The 13395-nt window shown below is 45.2% G+C and overlaps 1 long non-coding RNA gene across 1 annotated transcript in view; it reads left to right on the top strand.

Annotated features, from left to right (window-relative positions):
* Positions 1 to 10868: 10868 nt before the first annotated feature.
* The window catches only part of LOC135919697 (uncharacterized), a 37684-nt gene continuing 35157 nt past the window's right edge, over positions 10869 to 13395 (top strand). The window contains exon 1 of the long non-coding RNA XR_010570026.1: positions 10869 to 11290. This is a non-coding gene — a long non-coding RNA (uncharacterized lncRNA). The remainder of the gene's footprint in view (positions 11291 to 13395) is intronic.

The raw sequence follows: 13395 nt of genomic DNA, 5'->3' as shown, positions 1-13395 counted from the left end.
TCGCGTACATGCATTGCGTTGGGAGTACCGTATTTTACCAGTTTCAGTGCACACGGCATTTAGCAAACGTTTTTTTTAAATTAATTTTGCAATTTGACGTGGCAAAACAACAATTCCATTCGGTATAACTCTTTGGGCAAGGCAGGCCCGCTGTGCAATCTCTGTACCGAGCAAGCGTCAAGAATGCTTCGCATAGATGCATCGTGTTGCCTGTACCGTATTTTACCAGTTTCAATGCACGTGGCATTTAGCAAATGTTTTTTTTTTTAAAGCTAATTCTGCAATTTGACGCGGCAAAACAACAATTCCATTATGTGGCATGCCGTAATCGGGACCCTGGATAAATTTTGGTCACTTAGGGTTCTTGGAAGGGCACCTAAATCTAAGTACACGCACGTTTTTTTTTTCATTTCTCCGTCATCGAAATTCGTCCGCCGCAGCCGGGATCGAACCCAGGACATCGCGTTTAAAAGCGCAACGCCACAGACACTAAGCTACTGCAGCGGGTAAGCAAATGTTTTGGCATCATTTTTTTCTTTATGAGATTCCGTTTCTCAACAGATAGCGCTGGATGACTCAATTGAATAGACTGTGAGACACGAAGTAGTGACGCAATCGAAAAATTATATTTGATTGATTGGTTTATTTTTTTTTCATTAACACATTGCGTTCAACGTCGCGAAAACAGACTGGTGTTATGAGGGACAGCGGAGTGGAAAGCTCCGAATAATTTTGTCGCTCTGGGTATTTTCATCATCATCATCCTCCTCCTGAGTTAAAGCCGAATACCTGTTCTGTACCTTGATCTGGAATTCCTGTATTTTCCCTCTTACCACTAACTCATTGATCGGCTTCTTATGTATCAGTTTTTTCCGTTCCCTTCTTAGGTCTAGGCTAATTCGAGTTCTTACCATCCTGTGGTCACTGCAGCGTACCTTGCCGAGCAAGTCCACATCTTGTATGATGCCAGGGTTAGCGCAGAGTATGAAGTCTATTTCATTTCTAATCTCGCCGTTTGGGCTCCTCCACGTCCACTTTCAGCTATCCCGCTTGCGGAAGAAGGTATTCATTATCCTCGTATTATTCTGTTCTGCAAACTCTACTAATAACTCTCCCCTGATATTCCTAGTGCCTATGCCATATTCCCCCACTATTATATTCAACGTATTTTCAACGTGCTCCTAAATCTAGCGCACGATCGTTACGGCATCCCATTTTCACAAGATTGGGGTGAAGTTGTCCGGAATATAAAATGGGGCCTTGTTTTCTATCGAAAAGAGCCATAACGCATGCATTTTGTTTAAAATCCTTGCAGACTTACATATTGAAAGTGCGAAATAATAACAGAGCTCAAGCTTGAAAATGAGGTAGCTATTTTGGCACGGCTGTGCGCCACCTCTGGAATCGGCCCACGAAAGTCGTTTGGAATTAAACATACCCGATACGGGAAAGTGGTGATACAGTTGCTAAGAGAGACGTTGGATTTAATTCATACACATAAATGAAACTGTCCGATGACGGGATTCAAGTAGAAGCGAGCTCTAGCACAACAGCTCCGTTTTACTTAGTCATCTTACGTTTGCTTCAACTCATACTGCCGTTAACACTACAAATCTCACACTTAGTGCACTATTCTAAGATGTTCCTATCGCATTCATTGCTTGATTATGTCGAAACTGTGATATCCTTTTATTTTTGTCGGCCAATTTGGGTTTGCGACCTTCACACGCGTGCGACCCTTGCTGGAATGTACAGGGTATTTAATCATACTGGCTGGAAGGCTTCTGCCAGCCGATCGCCTATTACCCATGCGTTATGTCGGCCGGCTCCTTGTTATAACAGCGAATTATCTAATCTGATCGCACTCCTTAAGGCTCTGTTACATGAGACTGTACCTGTTTTCTCTTGGCACCCATTCCATTCTTCTAATCAACAAGGGACGCACTGCATGACCTGCCATATTGCGCTGCTTATTCTTTATCTGAACTACAATACCAGCTGGTCACGTTCGCTCTCTATTCCGCACTGCCGTGTAGTAGTGTTTTACGGCAAAGCTGCCAGCCTCTTGTTGGTCGGGATTTTTCGTGGTGTGCTCGCCCCAAAAGAAATGGCAGCTCAAAGGTGTTGTGTTGGAGTTTCCAGCCAGTAGAATTATGTGTTCTCGTATATTCGAATTACAGTCCGATGCCATTAGTTCTGCAGGCTGCGTGCAAGTCGTACTTTACAAATTTTCTGACACTTTCTACTTTGAGAAATTAAATTAGTTCAATAGCGAATAGCGCACTTGCGCTTGGTGGTGCGCCCAGAAGAATGAGGATTGCACTCCCGCATAAGTGTGTGCGAGCGTAACGTACTACGTCTCGTATTGTGGTGGTGCTTGTGCGACATCGTCGACTGTAGGCAGCAGCTTCCCTGTAGATCCACTTTCCCTGGGCGGAATGGAGGCGGATCCTTTGAAATGGTATTTACCGTCACAACGTTATGCAAATCAAATGAATTACGTTACAATAGGTATATCTCGTGCCATAGCTCATTTCGCAATCTTTATTGCCTGCCCTAAATTTCTGCGTGATCCTCAAAGCTTCTAGCCCAGATATGAGTACTGTAGAAAGCGCAATGGTTCTAGGCTCTTCAAGAATATTCGAGAACTGCCAGCCATATCTTCAGAATGCCTCTCATGTACTACCACTCTCAGTATGAGCTATAGCGCACGACCGCTTTGCTGCGCGCTTTGTCGCTATAGCTTATAGTAAGCGCGATAGTACGCTGCAACGTACTTTAATTCGTCGGAAAAGACGCCCATAAGCCGTTGTAAAACCCTGCAGAAAATGCGGAGATCGCACCTAGATTTGTGTTTCGCAACTAATTAATTTCTTTACACCAGTTTGGTACCACCGACAGGTTGTGTGTGGTCTCACAACAAAATATTTGCCGGAATATGCTCAGCAAATACTCGTCAAATGTCGCAGCTCGTCCCATCTCCGCTAGCGTCGCGGCATTGTGCTTTATTCGCACGAAAAGTGCAGATCGCAGCACAGTTAACCCTGCGGACTATATATGCGCGTACTTCTGTAGTGCGGAGTATAATCCGGAAAATGTGTAACTCGTGTGCGACCCATTTAGAAACCTGACGTGGGCTGAAACATAAATGGGAACGTGCAAAGGTAGATGTCTTCGCATCAGGCTTTTGCTGCTTGATATTTAACGAGTCGCTTACCCTATTCTCAGTCTTTTTTTTTGTTCTCCTTTGTTAATCGCACTGTGCTGGTTTCGCAAGCATAGTTTCCTGCGCTGGCATTATTGTTCACTTACGGTGAGCGAGTAAGAAAAGAACCTGGACGGCGTTGAATGCGAGAAGCAGAAATACAAATGACCGACCCGCTTAGAAGAAGGAAGCACTGACCCATGGTGCGTAGTGATGTGTGTACGTGTGAGCTGAGTTTCATGTTTTCTTTTTGTTTAGCATTTCCTTTTACTATATGTGGACACACACGCCTTATTTATTTTTATTTATTTCGATCAACCTCTGTCAAGATTAGCCACTGCGGCACAATTATAACTAGTAACTATATGCGCATATCCAAAATTTCCGTAATGTGGTCTCCCTTTCCAGGGCAAAATAAATCTTTATTATTGTGAGAAGGTTACATATAACGGGTTTGTGGCATGCATGAATTGTTTCAGGTGTTTAGTTTGCATGCAGCAAATCTGCCAGGCTGCGAGGAATAATTCAGTCAAGGATACAAGATCTGGTGTCAGCAATTCTGGAGGTGTCATAGTATCCCGTGAACGTTACATACATGCAATAAAGTTTATTGCATGTATAAAGTTTATATCAATACCAATTGCTTTGACTTTGAAGATTAGTAAACTGTGTGGAACGTGGTCAAATGCCTTCGAAAAATTGACAAAAATTGCGTCAGCTTGCAGTCTTAACTCGATTGTAACAGCAAAGTCATGTATAATCTCTTAAAGTTGAGTTACAGTTGAAAGTCCTTGTCTGAAGCCGTGTTGTCTGAAGTATAATAGGTTATTTTCTTCCATATAAGTTACGATAACCTTATTTATTATATGTTCCATTAGTGTGCAGAATGTGCTGGTTAGGGATATTGGCCTGTACGTGTCTAGAAGCTGCTTTTTCTCACATTTGTGAATTGGCATGACCTTTGCTCACAACCAGTCCGCGGGAAGCATGGCCGTTTCAAGCACTGCACTGAAAATTTTATGCAGGAAGGGGGCAACTGACCCGCGTATCTCTTGGGGAAAGTGCGTGATAAATTATCAGGGCCAGGCGATTTTTAACGTCTATTTGTAGCAGCAAATTCAAAATGCCGGACTCTGTTATCAGGATTTCAGGCATTGCTGATTCGTACTCTGATAATGACGTATTAAGGACGTGGGCCCGGGAGAAGACTGACTGAAAATATGTATTGAAGGAGTAAGCGATAGTACACGCATCCTCAGCCACTATACCGGAAATGTCCAATTTGATTGGAGGACTTTCCGGTTTTGACAGATACCACCAGAATTTCCGACGCTGATTCGTCATGAACTCAAGTAAAGTATTAGAAAAAAGTTATCCCTCGCGCTTCTTAGCCTTTCTTTCAGTTCTCGAGAAAGCTGACTAACCATAGTGGTATTATTTTTTTTTCTTGCGCATCACATGCACCCTTCTTTTTAGGTGTATGATAGTTCTTGTAATCCACGGCGTTCTCTGCTTTATTTTTTTTCGCTTAGTAGGAATAAAATTACTTTCACAGTGTACAATCCCACCTTTTAACTGTAACCATAGGTCATTGGCGTCCAACGTATTATCACCAAAATTATATTCCATAATTCCTAAAAAATCAATGATGCTTTCATCATTTGCCTTGCGTAATCCTTAACGAAAGTGCTGGTGTCAGTGTTAGGGTGCCTTACACGCATGCCCAGATCGTCAACCGCCAAAAAAATCATTTTATGGTCGGATATACCCGGTTGTATGCTAACTTCAGGGATTAAAGGCGCGTACACAAAGACGAGGTCTAGCACTGAGAACACTTGCCCTTGAACGCGTGTTGATTCATGCCCAAGTTGAGCTAGCGAGAAACTCTGCATGATATCAACAAGGTCACAACTTTTGTCTTCTTTATTGCCAATTAACAAGTTATTCCAATCAATGCCCCCTCCCCCAAGTTAAAGTCTCCAGCTAGAATTAATTTGGTTCTTTGGTTGATGTGGTTATATAAGAAGTCGTACAGTTCTACCCGGTAACTGTCCGGAGCACCTGGTCGTCTGTAGACACCGCCTATTAGTAAATTGACAACGTTGACCTTTATTGTACACCATACGCTCTCATCATCAGCAATACCGATTTCTCGGTTAAAAAACAAATGCTGCTTAACAGCAATAGCAACACCTCCACCACGATCGTGCCGATCTGTGCGTAGAAATGCATAGGAGGGAGAAACCACCTCAGAATCATGGATATCTTAGTTCAACTACGTCTCTGTAATTACAATTACATCTACAACAACAGCAACAACAGCAGCAGTACAACAGCAGTTCCTCAATTTTTCCAAGTTTATTGACAATGCTTCGCGCATTAAAGCACAGTAACGTCAGCCGTGCAGTACTTTGTAGTTGTCATTCATTCGAAGTGCTAGCGTTCGCCGTCACATGGGCTTCGGGCGGTGCAATGACTCCATATTGTTCTTATCGTTATTCCAGATGTACAGGTTTTCATTATTCCTTAATTTGTCAAAGTGTAGACTGACTTTATCGCCATTATCCCGACTACCTGCCGCGGCTTTCCATAGCTTCTTGCGCATTTCACGAATGTCAGTGGAAAAAGCTTCAGAAATTGAAATTTTTTTTCCTTTCAGCTTGAAACAATTGTGAAGAACAGTCATTTTATCTATAAAGCCATAAAAGCATAGTATGACTGGTCGATCTCGAGCTGGATTTTTTAAGCCAATTCGGTGCACAAGTTCCACAGTTCTGACCTGAACGTCTAGATTATTATGCAGCATATCTTTTGTTACAAAGGATTCCAAGGCTGCGGGATTTTCTTTATCGTGCTCTTTCACGCCATGTATGATAAGGTTATTGCGTCGAATCCTATTTGACAACTCATCAATTTCTGCAGTCATTTGGGCAACTTCACTGCGCATAGCGTGCACAGTTGCCTCACACTTATCAACTTTCTCGTGATATTGCTTGAGTGACGAGAGAGTCGCTGCAATTTGTGAAAGCCTCTGCTGCACATTTGATGGACCAGTTTCTAAGGTCGAGTGTGAAGTTCGGAGTTCAGTTAGAGCCCGCAATATTTCATCTGGTTTATCAAGACCCGGATTTTGCCCTAGGTCACCACTCTGTTGCAATAGAATGAGAATGACGCGCAATGATTCGAAACAACAAAGCAGTGTGCACTGAGGGCTCGGCAGCACTACCAAACAGACATCATTGCTCTTAGCGCAGGCACAAAATCACCATTCGTTAGCAACCTGTACGAAGAACAGTACGAAGTATTTCGTAGTGCTCCGGGTGGTGCTACCAAGCCCACTGACTTGCGCGTGGTTGCTCGGCTTCCTTCTAAGCTGCTCCACCGATGTTGAGCCAAATGAACAATCCAGGTGGGACTCAGCCGGCACGAAATACATCAGACATGAGCACATCGGTATCAATGCTGGCAATACGCCCAGTGCAGCGGAAATGGTTTGTCGTGTGATCGACGCCATTGTGCCATCGCCTTTGCCGAGGCAGAGCAGGAACCAGCGCTGCATCCACGTAACCCGCGCTGGATCTGTACGAAGAACAGTACGAAGTATGTCATAGTGCTCCGGGCGGTGCTAGCAAGTCCACACACTTCTGCACACTTCTGCCTTTTCATTGCACAGAGAAGCGTCAGATGGTCTTGTAGAATATCAGTTAAATGTCTGCTAGGAAACAGTTTAGCATGATGGAGGAGAGGTGTACTTAAACTCAAATTTGAGGCCTCTTAAGACATCGCTCGAAGGATGAACTTAACGTAAGTACTTATTCACAGGTTCTAACTATTCTTCTAGAAATGTCACCTTAGGGCTCTCTAACCACCTAGCACGACATTGGAGCGGGGGGAGGTACAGCTGACCGGCGATACCCTGGCGGGCCAAATGAATGCAAAGAAGCACCCGCCCAGCAAGTTCGTAGAGCAGCCATGGCAAGTGGAGTCCCCGAATGCGGACACCACTGACTCGACCTCAAGAGCAACGTCCTCGGTGCTTTAACTAAATGTGTTCTCTCTCGGTCTATTTATTTATTTATTATTTATTTAGTAATACCTCAAGGGTCCAAAATAGGACATTACATGAGGGGTGGGCATGTAAAAGGCGGGATTGATGATGTGGAAATTAGAAGGATGAGTCGGGACACTCAATGGCAGATCGAAAGCGTGCTGTATCGCGGATGAGTGCAGTTTGTCTGGGAAGGCCATTCCAGTCTCGGGCAGTTCGGACGAAGAATGACTGCAGGAACGTAGTGGTGCGGGCTTGTGGTGGGATTACGGAGTTCGGATGGCCTGTTCGACGAACACGATGAGCCAGCTGAACCAGCTGGCTGTCAGGAGGTATGGAATAAAAAAACTTGTGATAGAGGCATAGGCGAGAGATGAGACGACGAGAGGCAAGAGGCGATAGGTCTAGTTTAGATTTTAGGGATGAAACGCTAGTGTGATATGAGTAATCTGAAAGAATAAATCTAGCAGCACGGTTTTGAACGCTTTCAAGGGCTTTAGTGAGATTAGTTTGGTAAGGGTCAAAGATAGCACATGCATATTCAAGTTTTGGTCACACAAGGGTTTTATAGGCAACTGATTTCACGGGTGGTTGTGCCATGAAGAGATTACGGCGAAGATAACCAAGAATTTTGTTAGCTGAATTAATTATGTGGCTTACATGATTTGTCCAAGACAAATCTTTGGATAGGTGAATTCCTAAGTACTTGAAGGAGTCGGTAGTAGATATAGTGCAGTTGTTAATCTTGTAGGCAGGGGGAATGTAGTTAGGTCGACGATGGAATGAAACATGTACAGTCTTACTAATGTTTAGGGACATGAGCCATGTAGCACACCAGTCTTGAATACGAAAGAGGTCCTCCTGAAGAGTAGAGACGTCTGCGATGGTTTTGATAGGGCGGTACAGGACACAATCATCAGCGAAAAGACGTATTGCAGAGGTTACAGCGAATGGCAGGTCATTAATGTAGATTAAAAATAGGAGTGGCCCAAGAACAGTGCCCTGAGGTACACCAGATAGAACGGAGGAAACGGAAGACCAGGACCAGGATGCGTCAAAACATGCGGACAGTTCAGTGATTAATAGATACTGCCGACGTCTCTCGAGAACGATCATATAATTTGAACAAATGTAGCTGAGCCGTCAGGACGTGTAATATACAGTCTAGGGTAGGTATATAGGCTTCCTAATACGAAAGAGTGTTGCCAAGGAATATAGGTAGCCCATGGAACGAGCGTGTAGAGCATCTCGTTATAAAAGCGCACGAGGTATAATTTTGTAGACGAGGGCCACCAGCACCCAGTCAAAAGCGTCCTCTTTGTGCCAGGCACGCACCCTTCTAGCGCAGATGGCTCACAGACAGCATGTGGCTATATGTAACTGAAGGAGAGATTGGGTCTTTTTAGAGCCCAGCTCTTAGTTCATGTGTTGAGCGTTGGCGTCGGCGCCGACGCTGAACGGCGCTGCTGTAGCTCAATTGGTAGAGCATCGCACTCGAAATACGAATGTCGGGGGATCGTTCCTCATCTGCAGCATGTTGTTTCTTTATCCACTTTCATTTCCATTTTTATCGTTTGTTTGTTTGATTTATTAATCGCAAGTAATTTCCGCTATGTTAACCTTGGTGTCAGTGTTTGTTGGCTTCTGATGAGATCCCACAACTTGTATGTCAAAACACACTAGCAGCCTAGACAATACATTTTCGTTCATTAGCTAGGGCCACAGTATCTGTAGCCCGTGCAAATAACGTAAAATAAACCCTTTTTCCTTCATTCCTACCACCGGGTGTATTCGTCGATGGGCTTGGTGGATTCCCGGTCCAGACGCCACCTCGAGCAGCAACAACCCTTGGTCCCAGATGCTTCTTGACCACGTACAACCATCCTTGCAATGTCAAGTCCAACTGCAATACTTTGATGCTGGAAAATGTCATCAGCGCTCTTATCGGTCTCTTGCGTCACTCACTCGCTGCGGTGTAGCTTCGTACCAATATGACATTGCGCTGATAAACTGAGGACACATGTTCGACTCTGGCCGCGGCGGCCACATATCTGTGGGAATGAAATGAAAATACGCTCCTGTGTCCGTAATCAATATACGCTTGTGAAAATTAATTCCGAGCCCACCACTACGGATCTTCACAAGCAGATCGCGGTTTTCGTATATACACGTCAAATCTCAGAATTTTATTTTGTGCTCACGCAATCGGCTAACACCAAACAGCCATGATGCGATAACCACTTCGCGAGTCGGCGTCCAAATGCATTGTCTTGGCATCAGGAGCAGGCGAGTTGAATTTAAGTGTAGCGACAAAAGAATTATTTTGGTAGATAAACTGAAGGCGATGTACATGCAGAGCCTCTTGCCGTAATCTTAACGTTTTATTGTTGTGGCTATCACTGTAATGCGCAGGCGCGATAAATCGCACAGACGCGTAGTTGGTGGTACTGTAGTATTAGGAACTAACGCTGTGATAAAATGCGGCAACATTTTAACGAAATATGGCTAGACAGGTTTTCAATCTGATCACCAATGCAGCACGGGCACAAGAGCGAGAAAGTTGCTTGCCGCAAGTGAATTAAAGTATTATAGTGACGTATTTTATATGACAGCGCGTTCAATTTCATTGCATTACTCAGTTTGGAGGATGCAGGAATCTTCAATGATAAAGATAAAATGGCGTAGTTTGCTTATTTAAACCGAAAAAGAACGGACTCAACTATGACCTTGTTCGTGAAATTGAACATATAATCTTGCGCAAATGTTTCGCGCTCGTGTGGATACGCCAGCTCATACGCATCTAAACATACCAGTGTTGAAGTTGGTGGAACTTGGAGGTTGTACTTGTATGAGGCTACGTGCGGACTAGGTACACAATGCGCCGATATTTGGCAAGAAACGCAACTGTTAACGTAAAGCACGCAACTATTTTGTTCCTACTTTAGTCATACGGGGCGCTGAGAGTGCAAGACCGGCAACAAATCCGAGTACGTATTTGTTAGGAGGGTAGCTACGCCTACGTCTGATTCATGTACAACAAATGTTACGCCCTGGCCAATGAGCGCGACAACCTTTATGTTTCTTTTCCGATTACAGGGCTTCCGACATCTACATTTAGAGCAACGACTAGCCGGAACGGGCTGCATGTGCGTTTGAGAGCTGTGGTTTTCTGTGTGCACGTGCTGGACCGGTATTCCTATTCCTGTGTGTACATGTATCCGGTTTGAAGGTGAGGATGTCTGCTCGTTATTTAGTATTTATATCGGCCGGCAATAACATAGGCAAGGAGTGCAGTTGCTGATGAGGACAAGCGACGTTTACGATGCTAGCGCTGCAAACCCGCAATGTCAGTGGACACTACGAGTGCGCAATTTTCGAACATTGCGACCGCAATCTGAAGCGCATTAAGCTATGTAAGGACTGCGCAGGCGAAGCGAATTAAGCTAGCTAAGGACAGCGCAGGCAGCAACAGGGTAGTGCGTGCTTCAACAATTATGCGTCAGAGACCACGAAACGTCGTGGCCCAACCAGTTTTTACCACACAAACTCCCTCGTCGCCTCTGCGCATGCGCAGTGCGCCGAACCATTAATGCTTGATTATTACACGAGCGATGCTTTCCGTCTTTCACGCCGACTTTACGATCATGTGTTACACATGAATCAGAGCACATATGTACGCTGTGCCTTTGAATATTCAAGCCGGGGAAGCTGTACCAGGAAAGAAGAGCTACTGTATATCGGCGCAGTGTGTACTCACGCGTGATTAGTATACCACCCCGTCATCGCCAGGGATCGGGGCCACAATGGCGTGCTGCGGGAATGTGTGGCAGCGTCCCTACAACTCACACAGAAACCTGGAGCGGCGATTCTAACAAGGCGGAACGGCGTCAAGAGGTGACGCACCCTGTAGAACAGCCACAGGAGCAGTGAGTGGAGAAGGCGGGACATCCGGCATTGTGTTGCGTGTATGAACGTGTTTCCAGAACCAGAATGCTCTCCGCCCCCAGCATGCGTACTAACAGAAGCCTTCTTTTACCGTGAGTGACGCCCCGTCGCCTCCTTCTAAGGCCTAGTACCGACCATGGCACCAATATTGTACATACAATGTCACTGGCTCATTGCACTGGACGCGCCGTGTGGTTAACGAGGGCTTTCAAGCTGGAATGGCTTTATATTTATGGACGTGTATACTGAAGCGACACCATTGTAGAACACGGAGGACGTGCCTTTGGAACACTTTGGCTACTACTGCCGACAGATAACGGCGGCCCACTAACTACATACGAAAAAGCGACTTCAGAGATGGAGCTGTGTGGGTAACGTACAACCTCCTTCGTCGTTATGGCGCCGTAATACGGCATACTATAACTCTTAGGGCGAGACAAACCCTTGCTTGAAATATTACGTAGAGAATCGCAGTAATACCTCGCTTACACGGCTTTGTGGTGAGAGTGCCGCATTTTCGCACCTATGAAGCACCCGGCGTTTACCAAACGTTCTCCTGCTCTTTTCTCCAAAGATATTTTGTTATTGGTTTGGTTGAAGAGAATTGCCGATCCAGAGCAATGCACATAGCGAAGGACAAACGTGAACGACGGATCGCATGACTTTCGTTATATTCGCAGTGCCGTCTGACAGTGTCTGCTAGGACCTGCTGCACACGCGCTATTGAACTGTGGGGTGTGGGCAGATTCGCACCCTATTGTCATCCTCTAGACCCTCGATGACATCGTAAAGATTTCTATATCATGCCGATGGAGCGCTGCATGATGTTCCAGCTGTGATAGCGAGAGGGAAATAAAAGGGAGCTGGTACATTGTTCGACTCGTCACCAGTGCATCGTGCAGCCTGATCATTGAAGAAGGGTGATTTCCCCCATTGCTCACTATCACATCTACGGATCACATTGAGACGCTAAGATAGTGATGTCACAATCGAATCCACAGCTCGTCGCCAGTGTAGACGGTAGTCAATAATGACACCCAAAAAGCGCTTGTGCTTCAGTTTACAAAGGCAAGATTGATCAAGGTCTATCTTCAGCCGCACATACCGTCTTGCTTCACTTGGAAACATGACGAAGTTAGATTTTTCCACCGGGAGAGTCAACCCAACACCTTGAAGGTAATTTTGAACTGAAAGTAATTCCTGTCGAGCTATCAGAGCTAAACGCTTGTGTTGATATCCGGTTAACCAAAGACAAATGTCGTCCGCATATATCGGCATATGGACATATGCCTGCAATGTTTTTGCACCTCAGCGGGAAGACCATCCATTAAAGCATTAAAGAGCGTTGGGGAAAGAACGCTTCCCTGAGGTACACCTCGCGATACTGCCATTTCGGTGCTTATGGTACTTCTTAACCGCACTTTCATTTTACGATCACTAATAAATGAGGGAACGAATCACAGTAGATAGCCCGGTATGCCTATGGCCTGCAAACTATTTAGTATTGAGCTCTGAAGGACGCTGTCATAAGCCTTTGATACGTCTAGGAAAATAGCTAGTGTTGAAAGGCCGAAAGCTCTATGATGTTCACTGTGGCTTATCAAGTCCAAGACGCTATCTTGCGTGCTTAAACTTGTGCGAAATCCAGTCATGAATGTTGGCAGAGCCCTTTTATCTTCGATCCTAGAAGATAAACGCTTACTTGCCAGCTTCTCCATGAGCTCGGCCACACACGATGTCAGTGATACAGGGCGATACGAGGTAAGTTTGTCATTTCTTTGCCAGAATTGGAGAGCTCTTGGCGTGCCACAGACTGCTGCTAACAATGCAGTACTTTATGAGTCTCTATCGAGACTTCTTAGCGTAGCCGGTTCAGAAAGGTTATTGGTGCAACTTGACCGCCTCAAACAGATGGTAGCCTAGCGAGCCCTTCCACAGCACGTTCGAAAGAGATGTGTGTCCCGAGCCTACTTGGCCCCTAATACTCTTGGTCTTGAGACTAGAGGTCGAACTAAGAGGTTGAAACCACTTTGGTCATTCGCGAGCCTCGATTTTTCGTTGACAATTCCTCACGTTCGCGCTAAGGGGAGTTCCCATTTGGCGGCCACGTGATCGCTCGTACTGGAACATCTTGAGACTGAATATGCACGTCATCTTCAAATTTTTACTGGTGGCTCTGTGAACAAGGTCAGAAGAT

The sequence above is a fragment of the Dermacentor albipictus genome, chromosome 10, assembly GCF_038994185.2.
Source record: "Dermacentor albipictus isolate Rhodes 1998 colony chromosome 10, USDA_Dalb.pri_finalv2, whole genome shotgun sequence".
In the NCBI taxonomy this organism is placed as follows: Eukaryota; Metazoa; Arthropoda; class Arachnida; order Ixodida; family Ixodidae; genus Dermacentor; species Dermacentor albipictus.
Note: the sequence above shows the minus strand (reverse complement) of the source record. Positions and strands in the feature narration are given on the sequence as shown.